Below are 26874 nucleotides of genomic sequence, written 5' to 3'. Positions count from 1 at the left end.
AGCTGGGATTACAGGTGTGCACTCACCATGCCTGGCTAATTTTTGTATTTTTAGTAGAGATGGGGTTTTATCATGTTGGCCGCGCTGGTCTCGAACTCTTGGCCTCAAGTGATCCGCCTACCTTGGCCTTTCAAAGTGCTGGGATTACAGGTGTGAGCCTCCGCACCTGGCCTCAACATCTTTGATTACTTCCTAAGGATGGATTCCAAGAAATGAGGTTATTGGTCCCACAGATAGTCAGAGGGAATGTAGGCAATAACATTGGTAACCCCAAGGTTCTAGACCTGTCAGCAAACAAGCTCAGCTGACAAGATCAAGTGGTATCCACCCAAGAATTTCGAAAGAACTCAAAGACGAAAGTGTTGAAAGATTAATGAAACATAATGATTTATGATTACAAAGAGACACTACGCTTAAAAATTGGCTGGCTGCCCTGAACGAATAAAAGTTCCTGAAGGGCACCCTAGAAACTAGGGTGCCTAAGTTTGACTTCCGTGTTGTGAAAGCTGGTGGAGTCACTGCTGAAGGGGAGCCCGGGTTTGCGGCTGTGACTGGGTTGCTGCAGCTACTCCTGGGAGGGAGGGTCTCCTGTCCCTCCAACTTGGAAGGAGTGGGGGCGCCATGTGTTCCCAGCTCCCTCCAGCTCCGTGGAGTGCTGTGGTCCCAGCTGTGGCTCCCCCATTGCAGCCAGCATCATGGCAGTGGCCACTCCAGGTGGGGTGCTGCTGCTATCACTTCCAGTTGGGAGGTCACAGAAGGCTTGGAAAGGGATAGAGCAGGCTCTGCTCATCCTAGAGAGTTATTTCTGCATGCAATTTCCTCCTTGCCACAGTCTGATAATGAAAGAGAAATGTCCAAAATATGTATTTGAAAAAGTCTCACAGGAAGAGACAAGGGCCCTTTGTAGGAAACTAAGGAATATGTTCCATTTATCCTCAAAAGACAATAGCTTGTAATTTTCATTCCCATAGGTGAACCATCTTCATGGACATTTCAGTGTTGCCTAATAAGAATTTAAAAATATATTGCCGGGCGCGGTGGCTCACGCCTGTAATCCCTGCACTTTGGGAGGCCGAGGTGGGCAGACCACGAGGTCAGGAGATCGAGACCATCCTGGCTAACACGGTGAAACCCCGTCTCTACTAAAAATACAAAAAAAAAAAAAAAAAAAAAAAAAAAAAAATATATATATATATATATATATATATAGGCTGGGCGTGGTGGTGGGTGCCTGTAGTCCCAGCTACTCAGGAGGCTGAGGCAGGAGAATGGCGTGAACCTGAGAGGCGGAGCTTGCAGTGAGCCAAGATTGCGCCACTGCTCTCCAGCCTGGGTGACAGAGCAAGACTCCGTCTCAAAAAAAAAAAAAAAAAAAAAAAAAAAAATTAAAATATCAATAAGAGAGAAGATTCAGATTGGATGTGGTGGCTCACGTCTATAATCCCAGCACTTTGGGAGGCCGAGTTCGGGAGGTCACCAGAGTTCAAGAGGTCAAGACCAGCCTGGCCAACATACTGAAGTTCCATCTCTACTACAAATACAAAAAATTAGCTGGGCATGGTGGTGTGCACCTGTAACCCCAGGTACTCGAGAGACTGAGACAGGAGAATCACTTGAACCCAGGAGGTGGAGGCTGCAGTGAGCTGAGATTATGCCACTGTACTCCAGTCTGGGTAACAGAGCAGGACTCTGTCTTAAAAAAAAAAAACAATAGAGAGAAGATTCAGGAAAGAAGGGATATTGACTCTCTCTCTCTCTCCAGATATATATATATATATATATTTGAGACAGGGTCTTACTCTGTCTCCCAGGCTGGAGTGCAGTGGTCACAGCTCACTGCAGCCTTGAACTTTTGGACTCAAGTGATCCTTCTGCCTCAGCCTCCTGAGTAGCAGGGACTACAGCCATGCGCCACTACACTTGGCTAATTTTAAAATTTTCTGTAGATACGGGGTCTCGCTATGTTGCCCAGGCTAATCTTGAACTCCTAGGCTCAAGCAATCCTCCCATCTCAACCTCCCAATGTGCTGAGATTACAGGTGAGAGGCACTGTGCCTGGCTGACAATCTCTGAATGTACATAGCTTGGAGATCCAGGTGAACAGAGAACACAAACTCCCACTCCTTCAGCCAGATCTTATGTACTCTACCTTTTGAAGTAAACATTCCCACTGCCCCTAAGCATGGTGCCCATACTTAGTTGTTGGGTAGGAATAAATCTGATTACATGACAAATATAATCACTTTATTGGGCAGTCTCAATTCAGAGATGCTCATACATGAAATAGTTTTTTATTTTTCACCCATGATTGCTCCCCTCTGTATTGTTGAATCTCCCATTTCCCTGGGTAATGCATTTTTTTTTGAGACGGAATTTCACTCTTGTCACCCAGGCTGGAGTGCAATGATGCAATCTCAGCTCACTGCAACCTCCACCTCCCGGTTCAGGCAATTCTCCTGCCTCAGCCTCCTGAGTAGCTGGGATGACAAACGCCCACCACCATTCCCGGCTAATTTTTTTGTATTTTTAGTAGAGACGGGGTTTCCCCATGTTGGTCAGGCTGGTCTCGAACTCCCGACCTCAGATTGGTGATCGACCTGCCTCGGCCTCCCAAAGTGCTGGGATTACAGGTGTGAGCCATTGAGCCCCGCCAGGTAATGGATTTTTAAATGACACCTGGAGAACATTCCATATTTCCTAGCTACTATTAGTTAAGATTCTGCCCAGTTTCAAACCCAAGTCTTAGGCCAGGCATGGTGGCTCACACCTATAATCCCAGCACTTTGGGAGGCTGAGGCGGGCGGATCACCTGAGGTCAGGAGTTCAGGACCAGCCTGACCAACAAGGAGAAATCCCATCTCTACTAAAAATACAAAATTAGCCGGGCGTGGTGGCACATGCCTGTAATCCCAGCTACTCAGGAGGCTGTAGTAGGATAATCACTTGAACCCGGGAGGCGGAGGTTGCAGTGAGCCAAGATTGCACCATTGCACTCCAGCCTGGGCAATAGGAGCGAAACTCTGTCTAAAAATAAAAAAATAAAAAAATAAAACCCAAGTCTTATATCTGATTCCCAAGGTCCCATTTTGCTGAGTTTTCTTCTTCTTCTTCTTTTTTTTTTTTTTTTTTTTTTTTGAGACAGAGTTTTTGCTTTTGTTGCCTAGGCTGGAATGCAATGGCATGATCTCGGCTCACTGCAACCTCTGCCTTCCAGGTTCAAGCGATTCTCCTGCCTCAGCCTCCCAAGTAGCTGGGATTACAGGTGTGTGCCACCACGCCTGGCTAGTTTTTGTAATTTTAGTAGAGACGGGATTTCGCCATGTTAGCCAGGCTGGTGTCGAACTCCTGACCTCCAGTGATCCACCCGCCTCGGACTCCCAAAGTGCTGGGATTACAGGCATGAGTCACCATGCCCGGCCTGAGTTTTCTTCTTTACTGTCGGCTAGGGCTGTGCTGGCGAACCTGCTGTGGGAAGGGTACTGTGATCTGTGCTTTTCCTCCTCTCCTTCCCTCTCCCTGTGGTGGCAGGAGTGAGTGATCTGACTCTCGGAGACACTTTCCCCCTCTATTTTCCTGTTGGAAGCTGTGGCTTCTCTGTTGTGTTGAGCAAAGTGGACGGACAGGGAAAGGGTCAAAAATCTCTTTCTTATCTGGCTATGAGTCTGTTCTCTCTGTTGGTTGTTATTCTTCCCTCGGTAACACAGTGTTCCAGCTACTTAAGCTGCAAAACAAATTATTCAACAATTTTGTGGGTGAAAGCAATGAAAACATTGTTTATTTTGCTCCTAAATCTTCCATTTGGCGAAGGGATCCGCATGGATGGCTCATCTATGCTCCACCCAGCTCCTCTGGGGGGCCTCGAAGGTTGGACCACCTGAAGGCTCTCCAGCTCCTAAGATTGGTGATTGGTCTGGCTGTCAGCTGAGATCTTAGCTGGGGCTGTGGATCCAAACACGTGCAAGTGGTCTCTTCATGTGGTCTGGGCTTCCTCACAGGATGGTGGCTGGGATCCAAGGACAAGTATCCAGCGAGAGAGGAGAAAGGGAAGGAAGGAAAGAAGGAAGGAAGGAAGGAAGGAAGGAAGGAAGGAAGGAAGGAAGGAAGAGGGAGGGAGGAAGGAAAGGAAGGAAGGAAGGAAGGGAGGGAGGGAGGGAAAGAAGAAAAGAAAGGGAGGGAGGGAGTGAAGGCAGGGACAGCCATGTTGGCCAGGTTGGTCTCGAACTCCTGACCTCAGGTGATTCACCCACCTTGGCCTCCCTAAAGTGCTGGGATTACAGGCATGAGCCACGGTGCCCGGCCAGATGCCACCTTTTGATAGGAAGTGGTGTGGTTCTGGAATTGCATGTGAGACCAAAAACACTGCCATGGTCACTTTTGGAAAACACAGTCTTACTGCTACTGTGTGTCAGCCACACAAACGTTGGCTTGTGGAGTTCAGGGATGAAACCCTCAGGGGGCCTTGGGGGCCTGCTTACTACTCAGTCCCCTGTCCCGGTCGATCTGCCTTCTGCCCCTAGCAGGGCACTGCACAACCTCCTTTTGTGGGGATTCTTGGGTGGGGGCACCAGCTGGACCGCTCAAGCCCAGTTCCCTGCTTCTGGGTCCATTTGATCTGTGAGAAACTCAGGCACCTTTGGCCACTCAAATGGCTGGAACGTGGACCTCCTCCGGTGCCACTGCCCCTCCCTGGCCACCTTCCCCTCTGAGTGGATTGTTGAATCACCCACCACCTGCCTAGGCGGGAGAGTCTCCTATTTTAAAAAATGCTCAACTAGAGGTTGAGTTTATTTATTTATTTCATTTTTTCCGGAGTCTCGCTCTGTCGCCAGGCTGGCGTGCAATGGCGTGATCTCGGCTCACTGCAATCTCTGCCTCCCAGGTTCAAGTGATTCTCTTGCTTCAGCCTCCTGAGTAGCTGGGACTACAGGTGCGTGCCACCACACCTAGCTGATTTTTGTATTTTTAGTAGAGATAGGGTTTCACCATGTTGGCCAGGATGGTCTTGATCTCCTGACCTTGTGATTTGCCTGCCTCGGCCTCCCAAAGTTCTGGGATTACAGGTGTGAGCCACTATGCCCAGTCAAGGATGAGGTTTTTTGTAGATATGGGGTCTTCCCAGTGACTGGGACTCCTGCCCACCTTGCCCCAGGTCTTTTTTTTTTTTTTTTTTTTTTTTTTTTTAAGATGGAGTCTCCCTCTGTTGTGCAGGCTGGAGTGCAGTAGTGCAATCTCAGCTCACTCCAACCTCTGCTTCCCGGTTCAAACGATTCTCCTGCCTCAGCCTCCCCAGTAGCTGGGATTACAGGTGCCCACCACCACGCCCAGCTAATTTTTTGTATTTTCAGTAGATATGGGGTTTCACCATGTTGGCCAGGCTGGTCTTGAACTCCTGGCCTCAAGTGGTCTGCCCACCTTGGCCTCCCAAAGTGCTGGGATTACAGACGAGAGCCACCGCACCCAGCCTCTGTCCCTAGGTTTTGAAGACATTCTCACTTGTCTTCATGGTGAGGGGTGAGGGAACCAGTCATGGAGGAGGAGAGGGAAGCCCCCACCAATAGGCAGAAGGCATTTGACTTCTACAAAGTCCTGTCTCTCCTTCTTGCTGCTTTCATCCAGACTTAAGGAGCAGAGAAACTGGCTGAGCAAGCAAAGCACGCAAGCATTTCTGCCTGTCACGTAGGTGGCATCTGGGATCTTTGATGTGCCGTGCTGTGGGCCGGGAGTGTCCTCCTGAAGTTTTTCCTTCTTTGTTCTCAGCTTTGGACTCCAGCCATGGACAACAGAGTCCTAGCCCATGTCCAGTCACACGACTGCAAAAGCACCTGCATCTGAATAAGGATGTTTATGAGAACCTTCGTGCCTAATCAAATAAAATCAAAAGAAACCACCCCCCCACCACCAGCCTTGTGGCCTCATTCCCAAGTCAGCCCAAGCCATATCCTTCCTAGCTATGGTGTATAGTAGAGGGGTGCAGGACTCAGATGGCCTTGGTTCTCATCTTGTCTGTACCATGTACTCTTGGTCTAGTTACTTGAACTTTTGGAGCCTCAGTTTCTCTGTGTGTAAAATGAGGATTCAAACAACACCTACCTCATTGGGTTGTCATGAGGCTTGCATGATGGAGTTGATTCATGTGAATCAGCAGTCGCCGAACCTGATGTTGGACACAGATGAATTTAGGGCTCTGGGCTGTTGACGGACCCTTGGGCTTGAGTGGCATGTGTGGCTCCATCCTGAAGCTCTTTTCCGGCAGTGCTGAGGTGGGAGGAGGGACTTGACTCTGCAGGTGGGGCTTGGACGCTGGACCAAATTGAGAATTAGCTAAAATGGGGCCAGGGTAGAAGTGGCTTTCCATAAGACATGCCCACCAGTGTGCCATGTCAGTTTACCATTGCAATGGCAACACCCGGGAGTTACCACCCCTTTCCATGACAATGAGCTGACAACCTAGAAGTTCCTACCCCTTCCCTAGTAATTTCTGCACTAACTGCTCCTTAATCTACGTGAAATTAAAAGTAGATAGGCCAGGTGTGGTGGCTCCCACCTGTAATCCCAGCACTTTGGGAGGCCGAGATAGGTGGATCAGTTGAGGTCAGGAGTTTGAGACCAGCCTGGCCAACATGGCAAAAGCTCGTCTCTACTAAAAAAATACAAAAACTTAGATGGGTGTGATGGTGTGCACCTGTAATCCCAGCTACTAGTGGGGCTGAGGCAGGAAAATTGCTTGAACCTGGGGGGCGGAGGTTGCAGTGAGTGGAGATGGTGCCACTGCACTCCAGCCTGGGCGACAGAGTGACAGTCTCAAAAACAAAAACAAAAGTAGGTATAAATATGACTGCAAAACTGTCCTGAGATACTATTCCCTGCTCTGCAGGAGCAGTCACGGAGCTATAACACCCCCAACGCTGTAACACTGCCTCTTCCATAAAGCAATTTTCTTCCCCCTCTGGCTTGCCCTTGGATTTTTTTCCTGGGCAAAGCCAAGAAACCTTGTGGGCTAAGCCCCATTTTGGGACTCGCCTACTTTTCATCAGGGCCAATAAGAGGGCATCCTCTGTCTACAGTACACAAAGTGTAAATGCATCAGATCAATCTGATTCGACTTTTACGTAACAAAATTGTGATTTGTTTTTCAGTTGCCACGGACCCCTAGGTGAAAGTTAGGTAACCTGAGCATGTCCAGATGAATCAAGCATGCAACCACACGGCGGAACCTAAGTGCTCGAACTGAAGAGGGGACTGAATTAAGAAGTGAACATCACATGGCAGGATCCAGGATCCAATCAGATTGAGTGCTGGCATCATCCCAAGACAGGACGCAGTCAGATCACACCTCCTGGCATCACCTCATTTCAAGAGCCAATCACTCTCATTACCCTATGCTTATAAACCTGACTTATGAGGCCGGGCACGGTGGCTCATGCTTGTAATCCCAGCACCTTGGGAGGCTGAGGCGGGCGGATCACGAGGTCAGGAGATAGAGACCGTCCTGGCTAACATGGTGAAACCCCGTCTCTACTAAATATAAAAAAAATTAGCATGGTGTGGTGGCATGCACCTGTAGTCCCAGCTACCCAGGAGGCTGAGGCAGGAGAACCTGGGAGGTGGAGGTTGCAGTGAGCTGAGATAGCACCACTGCACTCCAGCCTGGGCAACAAGAGCAAAAACTCTCTCTCAAAAAAAAAAAAAAAAAAAAAAAAAAAAAAAAGCCACACTCTATAGATTTTGCATGACTCTCTGAAATCCTGGGATTCCATTTAGGATGCAATGCTCAAGCTTCTGTGATCCCTGGGGTTTCCATCACATGCAAACTGGGTCATTTCTAGAAGGGCCTCCCCAGTTTTGCCATTGGTACAGGACAAATGTAAGAGGACAGAGAACACACAGTGTGGGGACACATCTCAGAGTTGGGCTGGAATCTGGACAGCAGTTGGATCAACTTGAAACTTCCTCTAAACATCTGAATAGTTTATAAAGGAAAAGAACTGTCATTGCTCCAAGGGGCATATGGCATAAGGCAGCGCAGGGTGGATGTGCAAACATATCCAGGCAGCCCAGGGCGGTGGCCAGAAAGTAAGCTGTCATTTACCTGCAACATGATCCTTCCAGCATCTGGTTCCAGGAGTCACGGTCTGATTTTAATGATCTATGGTGGATCAGGTGCGTGTCTCATGCCTGTTATCCCAGCACTTTGGGAGGTTGAGGCAGGTTGATCACTTGAGGCCAGGAGTTTGAGACCAGCCTGGCCAACATGGTGAAACCCCATCTCTACTAAAAATATAAAAATCAGCCGGGTGTGGTGGTGCATGCCTTTATTCCCAGCCACTCCGGAGGCGGAGGAATGAGAATCGGTTAAGCCCAGGAGGCAGACGTTGCAGTGAGCCAAGATCGTGCCACTGTACACTGTACTCCAGCCTGGGCAACAGAGAGAGACTCTGTCTCAAAAAAAACCCAAAACAACCCCCCCCACCCAAAAAAAAAAAAAAAAAAGGCAAAAACCAATCCGTGGTGGTACTGAATGTAGAGAGAGAAGAGAGCCAGTGTGGTTGTTCATGTCTATAATCCGAGCTACTCGGGAGGCTGAGGTGGGAGGATGGCTTGAGCCCAGGAGTTTGACACCAGCTTGGGCAACACAGTGAGACTCCATCTCAAAAACAAACAAACAAACAAACAAACAAAAACAAAAACAAAAAAGCAGTGACTGTAGAGAGAGAATAAAGAAGGATATGGGGCCGGGCGCAGTGGCTCAAGCCTGTAATCCCAGCACTTCCGGAGGCCCAGGCCAGTGGATCACAAGGTCAGGAGATCGAGACCATCCTGGCTAACACGGTGAAACCCTGTCTGTACTAAAAAAACAAAAAAAATTAGCCAGGCAAGGTGGCTGGCGCCTGTAGTCCCAGCTACTCTGGAGACTGAGGCAGGAGAATGGCGTGAACCCGGGAGGCGGAGCTTGTGAGCTCACTGGAGTGCAGTGAGCCGAGATCGGGCCACTGCACTCGGCCTGGGCGACAGAGCAAGACTCCGTCTCAAAAAAAAAAAAAAAAAAAGAGAATAAAGAAGGATAAAGGAGAGGGCTACTTAAAATGTTTGGGTGGGGGGAAGAGAAGTTAGGGCTTCAAAGTAGAAAGAATACTGAAAACTTACAAATAACACTTTATCAGGAAGGTAATGAAAGGTCTGAATGTAGGTTGGTTAAAAGCATGATAGCAGGAAGAATCCAGGCACATTGAAGATGAAGACAGAAAAAACAAAACAGTCCCGTTTAGCGGTTAAGGCAGGAAATGCACACAGATCCTATGGGAAGGCGAAGTTAACTTGTAAACGAGACTCTATATGAAGGTACCTCTATATACATGTGTGTAAAACTATTTTAAAAGCTGCAAAACACAAGCACACAGTTGTTACAGAAAGGTCATCACTAAAGAATAAATTGGGCTTGGGGCCGGGCATGGTGGCTCACACCTGTGATCCCAGCATTTTGAGAGGCTGAGGCAGGTGGATCGCTTGAGTTCAGGAGTTCGAGACCAGCCTGGCCAACATGGCGAAACCCCGTCTCTGTCTCCACTAAAATACAAAAAAAAAAAAAAAAAAAAAAAAAAGCCAGGCGTGCTGGTACATGCCTGTAATTTCAGCTACTTGGGAGTCTGAGGCACAAGAATCACTTGAACTAGGGAGGAGGAGAGATTGTGCCACTGCACTTTAGCCTGGGTGACAGAGTGAGACTCTGTCTCAAAATAAATAAATAAATACAGGCTGGGCGCAGTGGCCCACGCCTGTAATCCCAGACTTTGGGAGGCTGAGGCGGGCGGATCACTTGAGGTCAGGAGTTCAAGACCAGGCTGGTTAACATGATGAAATCCCATCTCTACTAATCACATTTAAAAAATTAGCCAGCTGTGGTGGCACGGGCCTGTAGCCCCAGTTACTTGGGAGGCTGAGGCAGAAGGGTCACTTGAACCCAGGAGGTGGAGGTTGCTCCAGCTTGGGCAACAAGAGCAAAAACTCTGTCTAAAAAAAAAAAAAAAATGCCAGGCGTGGTGGCTCATGCCTGTAATCCCAGCACTTTGAGAAGCTAGGGCAGGGGGCAGATTATGAGGTGAAGAGATTGAGATCATCCTGGCCAACATGGTGAAACCCTGTCTCTACTAAAAATACAAAAATTAGCAGGGCGCGGTGGCGCGTGCCTATAGTCCCAGCTACTCGGGAGGCTGAGGCAGGAGAATCACTTGAATCTGGGAGGCAGAGGTTGCAGTGAGCTGAGATCACGCCACTGCACTCCAGCCTGGCGACAGAATGAGACTCTGTCTCAAAAAAAAAAAAAAAAAAAAATATATATATATATATATACACACACACACACACACACACACGTGTGTGTGTATATATATAATAAATACATAAATTGAGGAGAAGGCAGGGAAACCCGGATTTGACAGTGACAAGAAAGAAAAGCCCAGGAGGACCTGGTGGCTGAGCCAGATGCTGGGGCTAGACTAAGGGTGATGGGAGCAGAGCTGGGAACTTTGGGTGGCAGAGAAGTTCTAATCAGTGAAACTGAGCAAAGCTATATGGATGGTGCAATAGAGTTGGGGTTAAGAGACAGAGACAGGCCGGGTGTGGTGGCTCACACCTGTAATCCCAGCACTTTGGGAGGCCAGTGTGAGAGGATCATTGAGACCAGGAGTTCGAGACCAGCCTGGGTAACATACTGAGGCCTTGTCTCTACGAAAAATTTAAAAAATTAGCCAGGTGTGGTGGTGCGTGCCTGTGGTCCTAGCTACTCAGGAGGCTGAGGTGGGAGGATCACTTGAGCCCAGTAGATTGAGGCTGTAGTGAGACATGATCGTGCCACTGCACTCCAGCCTGGGCCACAGAGTGAGACCCTGTCTCAAAACAAAACAAAACAACAACCAAAAAGGCAGAGACAAAGGTGGCAAAGAAGATGGAATGATGATGCCTTTCAGGTAGGTTTGGTGTTTTGGGTTGTAAAAGGGAGGATAAAGAACGGGGAGAAAGTAGATGGAGCACTAACTTGGACTCAGGTAATGGCTTCAGGTAAATTGTGCAGGTTTGAATGTGGGGAGACAAAGCCCAAGAGGAGACAAGAGGAAACAAACTTGGAGGAAATTTTCTGTGATTCTAAACATGTTCCCTTTCTTGTCTCCATGATTTCAGCTAGTGGTTGGATGCTCTGTGTATGTTTCATGTAGTTTCACACAGTTAGGGGCTCAATCTCTCCATGTAAATTTTTTTTTTTTTTTTTTTTTTGAGACAGAGTCTTGCTCTGTCGCCCAGGCTGGAGTGCAGTGGCGTGATCTCCGCTCACTGCAAGCTCTGCCTCCTGGGTTCAAGTGATTCTCCTGCCTCAGCCTCCCGAGTAGCTGGGACTACAGGCGCCCACCACCAAGCCTAGCTAATTTTTTGTATTTTTAGTAGAAATGGGGTTTCACCGTGTTAGCCAGGATGGTCTTGATTTCCTGACCTTGTGATCCACCCTCCTCGGCCTCCCAAAGTGCTGGGATTACAGGCGTGAGCCACCGTGCCCAGCCCATGTAAGGTTTTTTATTTATTTTCTTGTGGTTTTTTTTTTTTTTTGAGACGGAGTTTCATTCTTGTCACCCAGGCTGGTGTGCAATGGGGCGATCTCAGCTCACTGCAACATCCGCCCCTCAGGTTCAAGTGATTCTCCTGCTCAGCCTCCTGAGTAGCTGGGATTACAGGTGACTGCCACCACACTTGGCTAATTTTTATATTTTTAATAGAGACGGGGTTTCGCCATGTTGGCCAGGCTGCTCTTGAACTCCTGACCTCAGGTGATCCACCCGCCTCAGCCTCCCTAAAGTGCTGGGATTACAGGTGTGCGCCACCGCGCCTGGCCTCTCCATGTAAGGCTTTGAGTGGCGTGCAGAGAATGCCCCGCTGGTGGTGTCCTTGGGTGGACCGCAGGGCCCTCAACAGTGCCCCCTGAGGCTGACCACTTTGGCTTCCAGCATGTCTGAGATGAGATGTGACACTCTCTCCTGGGGGCCACCTGCAAGGCGATTATATATTGGAACAAGCTCTCTTCTCGCCTTATTTTGCAGCCCAATGGAGAGGAAGGTGTCAGAGTAGAAGGGGCGTAAAATCTGGAGTCACTCTCTAGCCTCTGCTTCTTGTCGAGAGTGTGGTTTGTGCAAATGACCTGACCTAAGTCTCGACTCCCTCATCTGTAAAATAGTGATGATTTTGGCAATAGCTACCCACTTAGCTACTCTGAGGATGGTATGACATTGTGGAGGTGGCAATGCTTTGTAAACTGCAGAGGACTTTTAGGTGCCAGCCATTGCCATGTTTTAAACGCGGAGAACCGCATTTCTCACCACCTTGCAAAATAAAACTTCACAGTTTATTTGGGCTGGGTGTAATTACTGGGCGAAAAATGTAAAAATAACAATGTTTTAGAAATTTCCCCAAAGAAGAAACAGTATTGGCTGGGGCTGCCTTCCCAAGGGCCCTGGAACCCTGAGGGTGCCTGACCTGCAAATGCCCAGCGCTTAGCAGGAGAACAGCCAGATGGCCCTGCTAGCTCCCTCCCTATGCAAACATCTCACCCAGCCGAGTCAACAATCCTCCCTGGGTCAAGAGGTTCCTCCATGCTGCTTCTGTGTGGTGTAGCCTAGAAACTGGGCAGCTGGGGCAGAGGGCTCTGGACTTTGGTTATGTGTTTAATCTAGGGCCCTGAGCTACAGGGTCATCTGTTTCAGCTCCTTCTCTGCTTATGTAAACAGGGCTGGTGGGCCCATCAGTACAGCCAGGCCCCGCTCTCACCCCCTCCTCCTGTAAACACATTACAAAGAATCTTTGTAACTGCCCAGGCAGAGCAGCTCTTCTGCTCAGGCGAAGAGAGCCTGCATCCGGAGGGGGTGAGACTGGGGGTGGAGATGGATGGGGAAAGAGTGGGGAGGAGGGGTGAAGGTGGAGCAGGAGCGGTGCTTGCCAATACCTCCTGTACTATGCGGTACAGAAAAGCCACCTTTGCCCAAAGTCTGGCCGTGATAGGAGGGGGCCTGTTGTGTGCAGCAGAAACCAAGGTGGTAGGGAGGGTGGTGTTGGAAAAGGGGAGAACTGGTGTGGGGCATGGTGGCTCACATCTGTAATCCCAGCAATTTGGGAGGCTGAGGCGGGAGGATTGCTTGAGGCCAGGAGTTTGAGACCAGCCTGAATAACGTGGGAGGATTCTGTGTCTACAAAAAATACAAAAATTAGCTGAGCATGGTGGCATGTGCCTATAGTCCCAGCTACTTGGGAGACCGAAGCAAGAAGATCACTTAAGGCCAAGAGTTGGAGGCTACAGTGAGGTGTGATCACGCCACTGCGCTCCATCCTGGGTGTCAGAGTGAGATTCTCTCTCTAAAAGAAGAAAGAAAAGGGGAGAACCTTTATTTCCTAACATCCTACAGCCCTGACACTTTTCTTACCTTAGCAATTCAAATGTGCTTAAAAAAAAAAAAAAAAAAAAGAGGCTGAGCACGGTGGCTCACGCCTATAATCCCAGCACTTTGGGAGGCTGAGGCAGGTGGATCACCTGAGGTCAGGAGTTTGAGACAAGCCTGACCTACATGGTGAAACCCTGTCTCTACTAAAAAAATACAAAAAATTAGCTGGACCTGGTGGTGGGTGCCTGTAATACCAGCTACTCTGGAGGTTCAGGCAGGAGAATCACTTGAGCCGGGAGGCGGAGGTTGCAGTGATTTGAGATCGTGCCATTGCACTCCAGTCTGGGCAATAAGAGTGAAATTCCTTCTCCAGAAAAAAACAAAAAAACCCCCAAAACAACAACAACAACAACAACAACAAACTAGGCTAGGTGGGGTGGCTCACGCCTGTAATCCCAGCACTTTGAGAGGCTGAAGTAGGTGGATCACCTGAGGTCAGGTGAGACCAGCCTGGCCAACATGGTGAGACCTTGTCTCTGCTAAAAATACAAAAATTAGCCAGGCATGCTGGTGTGCACCTGTAATCCCAGCTACTCGGGAGGCTGAGGCAGGAGAATGCTTGAACCCTGGAGGTGGAGTTTGCAGTGAGCCGAGATGGTGCCATTGCACTCTAGCCTGGGTGACAACAGCAAAACTCCGTCTCAAATAAAAAAATAAATAAATAAAATAAAAAGAACTAAAGCCTCCTCTTCAAGTAGTACAGGGTAGAAGTAAGAATACTAGCTGGAGAGTCAAGAAAACAAATTGTATTCCTGCTCCTACCCCTCATGAGCTGTGTGTCCTTTGGATGATGCCTTAATGTCTCGGAGTTTCTTTGTCTAGATAAATCAGAATGATAATATCTGCCATTTTTTGAACACCCTTGATGTGACAGGAACTTTTTATGTGTTATTTTATTAATCTACACAAATACCCAGTGAGGTAGGGTGGATTATCCCCATTTTAGAGATAAAGACATTAAGGCTTAGCTAGGAGAACTGACTTGCTCAAAAATATGCATGTGTAAGTAGCAGGAACAACAGCTCTTTTGTATTCCAAATCCCCATTCTGCCCCGGCAACTAAGAAAGGTGGGGGCAGCGTGGTGGCTTAAGCCTGTAATCCCAGCATTTTGGGAGGTCAAGGTGGGAGGATTGCTTGAGCCAGGAGTTCAAGACCAGCCTGGGCAACAAAGCAAGATCCTGCTTTTTCTTTTTCTTTTTCTTTTTTTTTTTGAGGCAGAGTTTTGCTCGCAGGCTGGAGTGCAATCACATAATTTTGGCTCACTGGAGCCCTACCTCCTGGGTTCAGGCGATTCTCCTGCCTCAGTCTCCTAAGTAGCTGGGATTGCAGGCATGTACCACCATACCCGGCTAATTTTTTTATTTTTTAGTAGAGATGAGGTTTCGCCATGTTGGTCAGGCTGGTCTGGAACTCCTGACCTCAGGTGATCCACCCGCTTCGGCCTCCCAAAGTGCTGGGTTTACAGGCATGAGCCACTGCACCCGGCCAGCAAGACCCTGTTTCTACAAAATATAAGATATCAGCCGGGTGTGGTAGCATGCACCTGTAGTCCCAGCTACTTTGGAGGCTGAGGCAGGAGGATCACTTGAACCCAAAGGTGAAAAAAAAAAAAAAAGAAGAAAAGGAAAACAAAAAACTATTTTTTATTGCTCAGGGACAAAGTTTCTGACTTTGATAAGGTCAAGATCAGCTGGGCGCGGTGGCTCATGCCTGTAATCTCAGCACATTGGGAGGCTGAGGAAGGCAGATCACTTGAGGTCAGGAGTTTGAGACCAGCGTAACCAACATAGTGAAACCCCATCTCTACTAAAAATACAAAAATTCGCTGGGAGTGGTGGCGTGCACCTGTAATCCCAGCTACTTGGGAAGCTGAGCAGGAGAATCGCTTGAACCAGGGAGGCGGAGGTTGCAGTGAGCCGAGATCGTGCCACTGCACTCCAGCCTGGGAGACAGAGTGAGACTCTGTCTCAAAAAAAAAAAAAAAAGAAAAAAGAAAAAAATAAGCTCAAGGTCTGGAGTCAAAGCCTCTACCTCTCCCAGATACCTCCTCCCACTGTATTTATTTATCACCTTGGTTAAAATCCAGGGAAAGGAAGAATCAGCAACTTGTTCCACTCGGGGCAGAGCTTGGCAGGAACTCTCGGAGCTGCTGTTACTACCTTTTCCATGGCAAGGCAATTCATAAATGTCTAAATTTCCATAGTACATCTTGGAGGCTGCCTGAGGGAGATAGAGCCAGCGACCCTTACACCTACAGACAAAAATTAGTTGTCTTTTATTTTTTTTTTTGAGATGGGGTCTTGCTCTGTCACCCGGGGTAGAGGGCAGCGGCATGATCTCGGCTCACTGCAACCTCTGCCTCCTGGGTTCAAGTGATCCTCCTACCTCAGCCTCCTGGGTAGCTGGAATTACAGGTGTGTGCCACAATGCCAGGTTAATTTTTATATTTTTATTTTTTGAGACGGAGTCTTGCTCTGTTGCCCAGGCTGGTGTGTGGTGACACAGTCTTGGCTCACTGCAACCTCTGCCTCTCAGGTTCAAGTGAGTCTCCTGCTTCAGCCTCCTGAGTAGCTGAAATTACAGGCGCCCACCACCACACCCGACTAATTGTTGCATTTTTGCTAGAGACGGGTTTTCACTTTATCAGCCAGGCTGGTCTCAAGCTCTCCTGACCTCAGGTGATCCACCCACCTTGGCCTCCCAAAGTGCTGGGATTACAGGAGTGAGCCACTGTGCCCTGCCAGAATTTTATGTCTTTAAATATTGAAAAAAATTTAAAAGAATAATTGTTTATGACATGAAAATTATATGATATTCAAATGTCAGCGCCCATAAATAAAGTTTTTTGGAACACAGCTATACTTGTTCATTTACATATTGTCTATGGTTGCTTCTGCACTTACAATAGCAGAATTGAGTGGCTGCAACATTGGCCATGTGGCCCAAGAGGCCTAAGTCATTATATCTGGCCTTTTTAAATTTGAGATGGAGTCTCACTCTGTCGCCAGGCTGGAGTGCAGTGGTGCGATCTTGGCTCACTGCAACCTCTGCCTCCCGGGTTCAAGCGATTCTCCTGCCTCAGTCTGCTGAGTAGCTGGGATTACAGGTGCCTGCCACCAGGCCCGGCTAATTTTTTGTAATTTTAGTAGAGATGGGGTTTCACCATGTTGGCCAGAATGGTCTTGATCTCTTGACCTCGTGATCCACCTGCCTTGGCCTCCCAAAGTACTGGGATTACAGGCGTGAGACACTGCGCCTGGCCTATCTGGCCCTTTACAGAAAAAAGTTTGCCATCTCCTGTTCTAGATAAAAGTAGCCACCTGAGCAAGGATCGGGGAGGGTCTCACCATTCAGGAGATAAATATCTATTTAATCCTCTTGTTTTCTCTGTAGCATCCACATCCTTAAATGTGTCCGGTATTCCTCAGGTCAGTGGGGTCTGATTGCTGGCCTGAGGGGTGTGGGATCTCAGACCCACCGTGGATGGGCAGCCTTAGCCTTCCTTCTCCCACATCCAGTGGTTAAGTCCTTACTTCTGTTGGTACAGAGTGGTGGCTGGGCTTGGACTTTTCAGGAAGGAGACGGAAGGGTGTTCCTCTGGAGAAACTGACCCAGGGGTAAAAGCTACAGATACTGACTGGGTGTGGTGACTCGTGCCTGAAATCACAGGACTCTGGGAGGCCAAGGCGGGTGGATCACCTGAGGTCAGGAGTTTGAGACCAGCCTGGCCAACATGGTGAAACCCTGTCTCTAATAAAAATACAAAAATCAGCCGGGTGTGGTGGCAGGCGCCTGTAATCCCAGCTCCTTGGGAGGCTGAAGCAGGAGAATGGCTTCAATCTGGGAGGCAAAGGTTGCAGTGAGCTGAGATCGCAACACTGCACTCCAGCCTGGGTGACAGAGCAAGACTCCGTTTCAAAAAAAAAAAAAAAAAAAAAGGCACTTTATACCATACTTTGCTCTTGTTAGTCAGATTCTGCAAATGGCAAGTGACTGAACCCTGGGATTCAGTTACAACACAGACAACACAGACATGTGAATGGACAGAGAAGATGTTTGAGGAAAGCTCCTACTTTTTTTTTTTTTTTTTTTCAAGACCGAGTCTTCCTCTGTTGCCCAGGCTGGAGTGCAGTGGTGTGGTCACAGTTCACTGCAGCCTCAAACTCCTGGTCTCAAGCAAACCTCCCATCTCAGTCTCGTGAGTAGCTGGGACTACAGGCATGTGTCACTATGCCCAGCAAATTTTTGTATATTTTCTTGGTAGGGACGAAGTTTTGCCATGTTGCCCAGGCTGGTCTGGAACTCTTGGGCTCAAGCCATCCTCCTGCCCTGGTCTACCAAAGTGTTAGGACTACAGGCGTGAGCCACAACACCTGGCCAGTGCTAACATCTTTAATGAGGGTTGTTACTGCTTTTTCTTGAAGTTTTGATTGCAAATATATATAATTTTGAGTAGTTTGCCCAACTCTATTAGCTTTGGTCTTGTTTTGAGTGCCAGGCAGGGGCTTTCAAACAGAAAAATACAGTTCATAAAGAACAGAGGTTTAATAATTGCTCAGAGGAAAAAAAACCTAACTGGTCCCCTCTCCACAAAGATAAATCTAAAGACACAAAAGAAAGGGAGAGCTGGGCATGGTGGCTCACACCTGTAATCCCAGCACTTTGGGAGACCAAGACTTGAGCCCAGGAGGTCGAGGCTGCAGTCAGCCGAGACCATCACGCCACTGCACTGCAGCCTGGGCAAAAGAGCCAGGCTCTGTCTCAAAAAAAAAAAAAAAAAGTGATTTGCAAAGTATAATTATTTTTTAAAATATACATTATCATGCTTGCTTTCACTCAGATAAAAATGCTACAAGATATTTTATGGGTATAATAAGAGAGAGTATGAAGCCCCATTGAAATTTTGTGAGAATTGAATAGGTTACTATCATTTCTGCATACATCTTTTTAACACTTTCTGGAATTTACTCCTTCTCTTCCTCTTTCCACATTGCTTACTGTACAGAGAAGGAGGCTCCATAATGGGAAGGGATACTATCACATTTTTAATGATTATTAATACTAAAAACAATGATAAACCTCCGAAGTATTAGTACTACCTGCCATACACACTGTGGTGGGTGCTTTATACAAATTAACCTCATCCATTCCTCTCTATTACAGATAATATTGCTATCCCCCTAGAAACAAGGGATTTGAAAGTCAGAAAGGTTAAATAAACTGGTCAGTAAGTGGCAGTCAGTTCTGCTATACTATTTCTAGAAAACAAACCCAGAGGTTTTAACCTTTATTTTTAATTATTTATTTATTTTTTGAGACGGAGTCTCGTTCAGTCGCCCAGGCTGGAGTGCAGTGGCTCGATCCTGGCTCGCTGCAAGCTCCGCCTCCCGGGTTCACGCCATTCTTCTGCCTCAACCTTCTGAGTAGTTGGGACTACAGGCGCCCACCACACCCGGCTAAATTTTTGTATTTTTTAGTAGAGGAGGGGTTTCACCGTGTTAGCCAGGATGGTCTGGATCACCTGACCTCGTGATCCGCCCGCCTTGGCCTTAACCTTTATTTTTTAAGGGGCTTGGCTATTTTTAGCAGAAGGAATCTGTGGTCACACAGATCTTAATCACCACTCCCTGGCAGAGAATAAACATGTATCAGGATGAGGCCCGGCACGATGACTCACGCCTGTAATCCCAGCAATTTGGGAGGCCGAGGTGGGAGGATCACTGAGGTCAGGAGTTCGAGACCAGCCTGGCCAAAATGGCGAAACCCTGTCTCTACTAAAAATACAAAAATTGGCTGGGTATGGTGGCAGGTGCCTGTAATTCCAGCTACTCGGGAGGCTGAGGCAGGAAAATCGCTTGAACCCGGGAGGCAGAGGTTGCAATGAGCCGAGATCCTGCCACTGCACTCCAGCCTGGGCAACAGAGCGACACCGTCCCCACTCCCCAAAAACAAAAAACAAACAACTATTTATCTGGATGGTGTCGAAATATTTACCACTTCCCCTGCACTTCTGACTTTTCGAACTTTGTGCTTTTGCCTGGACTCCATCTAGAATATTCTTGGATGGTGGAGCATGTCGTCCACCTACTCAATTCCTGCCTCTCCTTTGAATACACACCACTTGGTGGAAGTCTTCCCTGATCCCTGCTGACAAGCTTTTCAACTGCATCTCTCTCTTAAGCTATCTCAGAGTAAACTGAGAACCCAAGTCAGTACTGGCACCCTTGCTGGAGTGTGCCATTCTGGGAAAGGCAAAATTTCTTGTCCGAATCTTCATTTGCCCTCTACTGGGGGTAAGTGCACATTGGAGAATAACGAAAACTTCAAGTCAAGAGATGCAGAGTGCGTTTTCCAGTTCAACAACCTGGACTTTCTACCAGGCCATTTTCGAAAGGAGCTACCACGGCCAGCGGCATGGATTTTGATGAGAGCGGGGTCGGCCTGAAATCTGCAGCCTGCATGCTCCAAGGACGCCTGAAAAGAGGGGTCTAACCATGGGCCGCTCCCAGCCCCCACCCTTTTAGTCTTCCCAGCTGGCTCGGGGAGCAAAGTGGGGCTGTAGAGAGGCGGCGCCCAGGGCGCAACAGCCCGAGACCGGCGCTGAGTGCCTGGGGACAGAGGCCTCGTGCTGGAAACCCCAAGTGACCACACACCCAGCCACTGGCAAGAACAAACAGCACTGACAGCCGCAGACCGCCGTCCCAGCAGCCCACAAAGGCCGGAAGTGCGGCTGGCGTCGGCGGCCAAGGCGCCTTCTCTAGGACTTCGGAGGTCCAGCATCTCGGTGGTTCCCTTTACTGGAAGACCCCCGACTTCCAGGGCGTGTACCCTACGACAGGGGCCTCAAAATGAGGCAAAAGGGAGAAAAGCCTGGGCGCGGTGACTCATGCCTGTAATCCCAGTCCTTTGGGAGGCCAAAGTGGATCGCTTGAGGCCAGGATTTCGAGACCAGCCTGGGCAACATAGCGAGACCTGGTCTCTACCAAGAATTAATAAAATGAGCCGGGTGTCGTGGGGGCGCACCTGTAGTCTCAGCTACTCGGGAGGCTTAAGTGGAAGGATCACTTGACCTCTGGAGTCAGAGGCTGCAGTGAGCTGTGCTTGCATCATTGCACTCCAGCCTGAGAAACACAGTGAGACCCGTCTCAAAAAGGAAAAAAAAGGAAAGGAGGGAGGGAAGGAGAGAGGGAGGAAGGACGGAGGGAGGGCGGGAGAGAGGGAAGGAAGAAAGGAAGAAAAGGAAGGAAGGAAGGAAAGAAGGAAGGAAGAGAGGAAGGAAGAGAAGAAGGAAGGAAGAGAGGAAGGAAGGAAGAGAGGAAGGAAGGAAGGAAGCGAATTCAGTGGCTCACATGGGGAAGAGGAAATCCATTTACCATGCATCCAGGCCTGAGTTTCAGCTGAGGGGTTGGGGCATGGCTGATTATCATGCTGGCTTCCCCTAGAGACCAAGGAAACTTGAGTCCTGGAGCAAGTTCTTGCTTGCTCAGGGTCTCACCGCGACCTGGGTCAGAAGCCAGGATTTGTGGGACCACGGTTTGCGCCCTTTGCACTGCCTGGACTGCCTCTCATCAGAAATAAACACTGATAAAATTCGTTATGCTTTCAAAATGGTAGGAAACACGTGACAGATCAAAGCAGACAAAATAGAGTGTGCAAGACTTCCGAGAAGACGCCTCACACTTGTCAGGATGGCTACAGTTTAAATATCCCTTATCTGATATGCTTGGGACCGGAAATGTTTCAGATTTCAGATTTTTTTTTTCTTTGGAATATTTGCTTTACTGGTTGAGCAGCCCTAATCCCAAAATCCTAAGTCTGAAATGCTCCAATGAGCATTTTCTCTCAGCGCTATGATGGCCCTCAAGTTCTGGTTTTGTAACTTTCGGAGTTCAGCTATTTGGATTAGGGGTACTCTCCCTGCACTACAAACAAACAAACAAACAAACCCCACCACCACCAACAAAACAAACCAAAATAGCAGGTGTTTGGTGAGGATGTGGACAAACTGGAATCTTTGTGCATTGCTGGTGAGAACATAACATGGTGCACCCCCCTTCCTCTGTGGAAAACAGTACAGTGCTTCTTCAATAAAATTAAAAATACAATCAGCCGGTGCAATGGCTCCTGCCTGTAATCCCAGCACTTTGGGAGGCAAAGGCAGGCAGATCATTTGAGATAAGGAGTTCCAGACCAGCCTGACGACATGGCAAAACCCTGTCTCTACTAAAAATACAAAAAAATCAGATGGGCGTGGTGGCTCATGCCTGTAATCCCAGCTACTCAGAGGCTGAGGCAGGACAATTGCCTGAACCTGTGAGGGGGAGGTTGCAGTGAGCCAAGATGGTGCCACTGCACTCCAGCCTAGGTGACAGAGCTAGACTCTCCCCCCCAAAATAAAATAAAATAAAAATAAAAACCTGAAGGCTAAAGAGAGAAATTGGGTCAGCTGAAGAGTTTACAGATTTGCAGAGAATAGAGGCAAGGAAGCTTTGTGAACTACTTTTAGGTTGTGAAACTTGGTCTTGATTCAACTCCCACATGGTCTTCATACATGAAGCTTCTTTGCAGAGGAAGCTCTTTGGAGAAAGATAACTGGTGAGATAGAAAGTACAGCCAAGAGATGACAAGGAGACTTCTCTAGAGAATTTTGTGGATTAAAAGGAAAAACAAATTCATAAGTTCATGGAGATAATGAGTTATTTGAAATCAGAAAGAGTGATTAACATGGAGGCTGGGTGTGGTGGCTCATGCCTGTAATTCCAGCACTTTGGGAGGCTGAGGCAGGCGGATTGCCTGAGGTCAGAAGTTCGAGACCAGTCTGGCCAACATGGTGAAACCCCATCTCTACTGAAAATACAAAAAAAAAAAAAAAAAAAAAAAATAGCCGGGCATGGTGGTGTGTGCCTGTAATCCCAGCTACTCGGGAGGCTGAGACAGGGTAATTGCTTGAACTAGGGAGGTGGAGGTTGCAGTGAGCCGAGACTGCGCTACTACAGTCCAGCCTGGGCAACAGGGTGAGACTCCATCTCAAAAACAAAAACAAAAACAAAACAACAAAAAACCGAACCAAAACAAACACATAAACAAACAAAATCATAGGGCGACTCTCTACAAGGTGTTTTACTGCTAGAAGATCATGCTCCTCATTTCCCAAAGACTCACAGAGAACAGAAGACTGGTTGCATGAGAAGTGAATAACAAGAGGTTATAGTGCTTATTTGGGGTGGGGGCGAACATGACATTTCAATATTAACTTGTTTTTTTAATTTAATTTTCTTGGTTATATATCATTGCTGGTATATGTACTTTATTTTATTTTTAGAGATGGAGTCTCGCTATTGGTCTTGAACTCCTGGCATCAAGCCATTCACCCATCTTGGCCTCCCAAAGTGTTGGGATTACAGGTGTGAGCCACTGTGCCCAGCCTAACTTTTTTTTTTTCTTCTTTGGTCTAGCAAGGGCTTGTGAGTGTGTCTGGGAACAATGTAAAATCTGGCTTGAAGAAAACCCACTCAACTTAAAGCCCCAAAACAGAGCTGAGATGCTTTTGACGGAGAGAGCCTCATTGGTCTCCTTGTTGGAGAGGCCCCAACTTATCGATAAATATTAGTTAACATCTCTCATCCAGTAGGACTAAACATAGAACCAGTTGCCCTTGCACAGAAGGCCCTGTATTGTATTATTCAACCTGGATGGAATGACCAGAAAAGGCAAAACTATAGAGAGAAAAAGTCGATTAAGGCCAGGCGCTGTGTCTCACCCCTGTAATCCTAGCACTTTGGGAGGCCAAAGTGGGCGGATCACCTGAGGTCACCAGCCTGGCCAACATGTTGAAACCTCGTCTCTACTAAAAATACAGAAATTAGCCCGGCATAGTGGTGTGCGCCTGTAATCCCAGCTACTTGGGAGACTGAGGCAGGAGAATCGCTTGAACCTAGGAGGCGGGAGGCGGGGGTTATAGTGAGCCGAGATGGCACCACTGCACTCCAGCCTGGGCGACAGAGCAAGAAAAATAAATAAATGAATAAAAAATTGCTAAGATTGTTATTAAATCCGGGGGAGAGCCTTTCATTATGCTAGCCGGATCATAGTGTCCTCTGGTGGCAATAACACGCAACTGCAACTGAGTTGCCTGTGCAGAAAAATCTTTCCTGAATCCTGAAAGCTGCTTTCTGTTCTATTAGCTTAAGAAGGAAATCTGACACTGATCCGCACAGTGTGTTTTACGATCCTGCCCATGAAGATTAAATGATCAAGGATCTAGAGAAGCCCAGTGCTCCCAGAGCAAGTGCCTGAGCCTAGGAGGCTTCTGACCGGCGTCTCTGTCACCCAGGCTGGAGTGCAGTGGTGCGATCTTGGCTCACTGCAAGCTCTGCCTCCCCGGTTCAAGCGATTCTCTTGTCTCAGCTTCCTAAGGGGTTGGGATTATAAGCGCTCTGCACCATGCCTGTACTTTTTTGTATTTTTAGTAGAGACGGAGTTTCACCATGGTGGCCAGACCCGTCTCAAACACCTGACCTCAGGTGATCTGCCTGCCTCGACCTCCCAAAGTGCTGGGATTACAGTGTGAGCAACCGCGCCTGGCCGAACAACAGGATTTTAAGCCTGAACTCAGAGGCAGCGCAGACTGGGGATCTGCACTGGGAAGTGATCTGCAAGGACGTGGTGGCTGGAGCTACAGATAGAGGGAAAGTTATCCAGGGAGAGTGAGGGTGTGGGACGGGGAGAGAGAGGGACCGCAACACAGTCCTAAGGAACACCAGCATTTTTTTTTTTTTTGAGACAGAGTCACCGAGGCTGGAGTGCAGTGGCACCATCTTGGCTCTTTGCAACCTCCACCTCCCAGGTTCAAGCAATTCTCCTGCCTCAGTCTCTCAGGTAGCTGGGATTACGGATGCCCGCCACCATGCCCAGCTAGTTTGTGTACTTTTAGTAGACACGGGGTTTCACTATGTTGGCCAGGCTGGTCTTGAACTCCTGACCTCAAGCGATCCACCTGCCTAGGCCTCCCGAAATGCTGGGATTACAAACGTGAGTCACTGCATCTGGCCCAGTTAGTGCTTTCTATGAGAGCAATTTCTCCAAAGTTTTCAACTTGACATAATCAACATAACCATCCTGTGTATTAGGGGATGGCAGGTCCTTCACTCCTTCAGCTCCTTTGGTTAACCGGTACCTCGACTTGGCCATATCCACAGGTCGGGGAGGTCAGGAGATGTCACCCCTAGTCACTGGGGCTGTAGGGCACATGGTCTCTGAAATGGAACAAGGCTGACCAGGCCGATGGATGGCTCACAGTGTCTGCTGGAGGTTCCTTTTGCTGCTCAGGGCCAGGGCATGCCTGGAGGAAGAGGCCCCACCCAGGAAGTTCTGCAGGGGCTTACACAGTCTTCCCAGACCCAGAAGCACAATCTCCAAAAGAGTGAACAAGAGACGGAACCCACTGACTCTAAAAATGGCTTTTAGAAAGATGATCTTCTCCGAGAGGCGGGAAAAGGTGCAGGTTAATCTATACGGGCAAGGCTCTTGGCCACATGCAAAGGAAATGGGCATCTGGAACCCATACAGGTGGTACTGCAACCCTGGTGCTGTCCCCTCCAGGACCAGCTGAGCTCCTAGCTGAGCCACGTAAGCCCAGAGCAGCGTGAGGCTTCCAGCCCCTGGGGTATCTCTGCTGCTCTCCCCTCCCTGGATCAGGGTCTCCTCCTCCTTCCCCTTTCCTGATAATTCTCAGTGCCAGATCACGTGATACAGAGTGAAACCCATGTAGAGGACGCTGGGTACAGCCACCAAGATGACCTGGAAGACCCAGAAACGCAGCGGGGAGAGGGGGTGGAAGGCATCAAAGCAGGCAGCCTTGCAGCCCGGCTGCTGGGTGTGACACCCAAATTCACTCTGCTCATCGCCATAGACTCCAGGCCCACTGGCAGCCAGCAGCACAAGGCGGAATCCCAGGAGCTGGGGAAGCAGGAGGCGCCCCCCAGGGGGGCGGGGGGAGTGCCAGCTCTTCTCCGCCAGCAGCCGCCGCAGGAACCTGCTACACATCCTGTTAGGGAGCTTTAAAAAGGTGATTATACATTATTGATTTTTTGTTTTTAAAGACCTCTGTTGCCCCAGGCTGGAGTGCAATGGTGTGATCATAGCTCACTGCAGCTTCCAACTCTTGGGCTCAAGCAATTGTCCTGTCTCAGGTTCCTGAGTAGCTGGGACTACAGGTGCATGACACCACGCCCAGCTAAGTTTTACTGTTTTTATAGATACGGAGTCTTGCTATGTTTCCCAGTCTGGTCTCAAACTCCTGACTTCAAGCAATTCTCCTGCCTCGGCCTCCCAAAGTGCTGGGATTGCAGGTGTGAACCGTTGCACCAGGTTACCAGTGTTTTTTTTTTTTTTTTTTTTTTTTGACAGAGTCTTGTTGTGTTGCCGAGGGTGTAGTGGAGTGTCACCATCTCCGCTCACTACAACCTCCTCTGCCTCCTGGCTTCAGGCGATTTTCCTGCCTCAGCCTTCTGAGTAGCTGGGATTATAGGCGTGCGCCACCACACCTGGCTAATTTTTTGTATTTTTAGTAGAGATGGGGTTTCACCATGTTGGCCAGGCTGGTCTTGAACTCCTGACCTCAGGTGATCCACCTGCCTTGGCCTCCCAAAGTGTTGGAATTACAGGCGTGAGCCACTGCACAGGGCCATGTATTGATTTATGACTTTGCCTGTAACTTCCGCCTCTCTGCCTTTGAAAACCCTTACCTGCAAGCCACTGGGGAGTTCAGGTCTTACACTTGAGCTGGCTGATTCTCCTTGCTTGGCACCCTGCAATAAATGCCTCAGTTTCTCTCACTGGAATCCAGACATCAGTGTTTGCAGCACCCGGTGGGCGGACCCAAGTTCGATGAGGTAACAGACGTCCAGTGGGGGTGCTGTCATCCCGCGGAGGTTTTCCTCCATAATAAAAGGCAGGAATTGGCCGGGTGCCGTGGCTCACGCCTGTAATCCCAGCATTTTGGGAGGCCGAGGCGGGTGGATCACCTGAGGTCAGGAGTTCAAGACCACTCTGGCCAGGATGATGAAACCCCGTCTTTACTAAAAATACAAAAAATTAGCTGGGTGTGGTGGCGGGCGCCTGTAATCTCAGCTACACGGGAGGCTGAAGCAGGAGAATCACTTGAACCCGGGAAGTGGAAGTTGCAGTGAGCCGAGATCGCGCCATTGCACTCCAGCCTGGGCAACAAGAGTGAAACTCCGTCTCAAAAAAAAAAAAAAAAAGAAGACGGGAATTGTGAGAGTTGTGCGAGGAAGACCGGATGACCGTTATCTCATGGCCTTTGCATCCAGGCTTTGAGCCAAATTCCCAAGGACTGGATCCTAACACTTGGCTGCAACTATTTCTTTGACCAGTAGG

At 48.6% G+C, this 26874-nt stretch overlaps 1 long non-coding RNA gene and 1 pseudogene across 1 annotated transcript; both read right to left on the bottom strand.

The window, feature by feature from the left end:
- Positions 1-3744: 3744 nt before the first annotated feature.
- Positions 3745-18231, bottom strand: LOC123572449 (uncharacterized). Its single transcript, XR_006697044.2, has 3 exons — positions 18123-18231; positions 6091-6292; positions 3745-4003 (listed from the first exon to the last, which is right to left on the bottom strand). It is a non-coding gene; the product is annotated as an uncharacterized lncRNA (long non-coding RNA).
- Positions 18232-19832: 1601 nt separating this feature from the next.
- Positions 19833-25521, bottom strand: LOC102130058 (gap junction gamma-3 protein pseudogene; annotated as a pseudogene).
- Positions 25522-26874: the final 1353 nt, after the last annotated feature.

The sequence above is a fragment of the Macaca fascicularis genome, chromosome 3 (genome assembly GCF_037993035.2).
Source record: "Macaca fascicularis isolate 582-1 chromosome 3, T2T-MFA8v1.1".
NCBI classification, from domain to species: Eukaryota; Metazoa; Chordata; class Mammalia; order Primates; family Cercopithecidae; genus Macaca; species Macaca fascicularis.
Note: the sequence above shows the minus strand (reverse complement) of the source record. Positions and strands in the feature narration are given on the sequence as shown.